Source organism: Homarus americanus, unplaced genomic scaffold (assembly GCF_018991925.1).
Source record: "Homarus americanus isolate GMGI-L3 unplaced genomic scaffold, GMGI_Hamer_2.0 scaffold46583, whole genome shotgun sequence".
Taxonomy (NCBI): Eukaryota; Metazoa; Arthropoda; class Malacostraca; order Decapoda; family Nephropidae; genus Homarus; species Homarus americanus.
Window position 1 is genome coordinate 2,307,310 of NW_024731675.1, and position 4,043 is coordinate 2,311,352.

The window sequence follows — 4,043 nt, forward strand, 5'->3', positions numbered from 1 at the left end:
AAATATAAATATAATATAACTACAAATATAAAACAAATATAACACAACATAAAACAAATATAAATACAATATAACATAACATAAATATAAAATAATATAACACAAATATAACACAAATATAATACAAATAAATACAAATATAAATACAAATATATCACAACATAACATAACTACAAATATAATATCACAAATATAACAAATAGAAATATACCAGAACATAAATACAACATATCACAACATAACACAAATATAAATATAACATAACACAAACAATATAACAAATATAACATAAATACAACACAATACAAATATAAATACAACATAAAATAAAATAATATAACACAACTATAACACAACATAAATACAAAATAACACAAAATAACAAATATATCACAAATATAACATAAATATATATAACACAAATATAAAACAAATATAAATACAAATATATCACAACTATATCACAAAATAAAATAACACAAAATAAAACAAATATAAATATAACATACACAACATAACACAAATATAACATAACATAACATAATATAAATACAACATAACACAACATAAATACAAATATAACACAAATATAACACACATAATATAAATACAACATATAACACAACATAACACAACATGACACAACATAACACAAATATAACATAATATAACACAAATATAACACAAAATAAAACAAATATAACATAATATAACAATACAACACAAATACAAATATAACACAATATACACAACATAAATATAATATAAATACAAATACAAATATAACACAACATAACATAACATAACATAAATATAACACAAATATAATATAATATAAATATAATATAACATAAACATAACAACATAACACAACATAAATATAACATAAATACAACATAACACAACATAACACAACATAACATAACATAATATAAATACAACATAACAATAAATATAACACAAATACATAAATATAACATAACACAACATAACACAAATATAACACAAATATAACACAACATGACACAACATAACACAAATATAAATACAATATAACATAATATAAATACAACATAACACAAATATAAATACAACATAAATATAAATATAATATAAACAAATATAACACAATATAACACAACATAACACAACATAACACAACATAACATAACATAATATAACACAACATAACACAACATAAATAATACAAATAACATAACACAACATAACACAACATAACATAACATAAATATAATATAACACAACATAACACAACATAACACAAACATAACATAACATAACACAAATACACACAACATAACATAACAGAACATAACAGAACATAACACAAATATATCACAACATAACATAACACAACATAAATATAACATAACACAACAACATAACACAAAATATCACAACATAACATAACATATCACAACATATCACAACATACATAACACAACATAACATAACACAACACAAATATACACAAATATAACACAAACATAACATACCATAACACAACACAACATAACAGAACATAACATAACACAAATATAACAGAACATAACAGAACATAACAGAACATAACACAAATACAACATAAAATAATATAACACAACATAACAAAACATAACACAACATAACACAACATAACACAACATAACATAACATATCACAAATATCACAAATATAACATAACACAAAATAACATAACACATAACACAAATATAACACAAATATAACATAAATATAACACAACACAACACAAATATAACATAACATAACACAAAATATAAGAACATAACACAACATAACACAACATAACACAAATATAACATAACATAATATAACACAACATAACACAACATAACACAACATAACACAACATATCACAACATAACATAAAATAATATAACACAACATAACACAACATAACACAACATAACACAAAATATCACAACATAACACAACATAACATAACACAACATAACATAACATAACACAACACAAATATAACATAACACAACACAACATAACACAACATAACACAACATAACATAACATAACACAACACAACATAACAGAACATAACAGAACATAACAGAACATAACACAACATAACATAACATAATATAACACAACATAACACAACATAACACAACATAACACAACATATCACAACATAACAACAAAACATAACATAATATAACACAACATAACACAACACAACAGAACATAACACAACATAACATAACATAATATAACACAACATAACACAACATAATAACACAACACAACATAACACAACATAACACAACATATCACAACATAACATAACAGAACATAAGAGAACATAACACAACATATCACAACATAACATAACACAACATAACATAACACAACACAACATATCACAACATAACATAACATAACACAACATAGCATAACAGAACATAACACAACATATCACAACATAACATAACAGAACATAACACAACATATCACAACATAACATAACAGAACATAACAGAACATAACACAACACAACATAACACAACATAACACAACATAACATAACACAACACAACATAACACAACATAACACAACTTAACATAACACAACACAACATAACACAACATAACACAACTTAACATAACAGAACACAACATAACACAACATAACATACACACGGAAACTTAAATTAATATTTCTTATAAATTACCTTCAATAAACACTAGATATGCTCAAAATCTTATAGAAACGAGTAATTTTATTTCTTATTAATAAATTTTAACTTAGTTCTTAATATTTTTTTGTTAATTAAACTTTTAAATTTATGTTAATACGAGTTTTAATACATAACTCACCTGTATGGACGAGGAAACTGATGATTGACAGGTAAACGATTCCTATTGGAGGAGGGATCTTGGCTTCTCGTGACGTCATGGCCATCCAGTTTTCTTATTGGCTATCTGAAGAATGACTGGCCACTCAGAGCCCACTCTCTTGACCTTTGTTTACATCGGTTAAACATCAAAACCAGCGAGGATGAACACGTCTCGGAGGAAGGATATGAGTGATGTTTATCGATGGTTATTGATATTCATAGATGTTTAGTGATATTTTCAGCGTTTTTTCTCAACTAGATGTTTAAGTAGTCAATAAATCCACTTTATAATTCACACACTTAATCACTTGTATATAAATTACTTAAATAAATTACTTACAAAATACGTGTGTCAATATACCATTATAAGTGTACAGTTAAGTTTTAAGTTAACAGTCTAGAATACATTTCACTCACTAACTGTTAACTGTATCTTATAAGGAGTCTCATCTTGTTATTGCCTGTATGTAAGGTAATAATTCTCTCTATCTCTCTCTCTTAACTTACCCTCTCTTTCTCCTTCCCTCCCCCCCTCTCCCTCCCCCCCTCTCTCTCCCCCACCCCCTACTATGGCGGGGTGCTCCAGGGGTGTAGCTTGGTGCCTCTGTTGTTCTGTGTACCTAATAGGAGAGTTTGTGTAGGTGTGTGTAGGTTAATGAGCTGCTTACCTGGGGAAGAAAGACAGGTGAAAGTTGTTGTTGTTGTGGGGGTGGTGGTTGTTGTAGGGGTGGTGGTTGTTGTTGTTGTTGTTGTTGTGGGGGTGGTGGTTGTTGTTGTTGTGGGGGTGGTGGTTGTTGTTGTTGTTGTGGAGGTGGTGGTTGTTGTTGTTGTTGTTGAATGAAAGATGTAATAAAGATCTCCACATTGTTACCTGACTTGACCTAACCTAACCTTACCTAACCCGACCTGACCTAACCTAACCAAACCTAACCCGACCTGACCTAACCTTAACAAATTATACGAATATAATGTCAAATAACCAGACAGACAGAGAGACAGACAGACAGACAGACAGAGAGCGACCGTAAGAGACAGACAAAATGAAAGTGAGACAGACAGACAGACAGACAGAAGCCAATAATAACAATAAGAGTAAGAGAGGAAGGTTAGCGACCCGGAGTTAATCTACATATCCGGGTTGAATTCTGG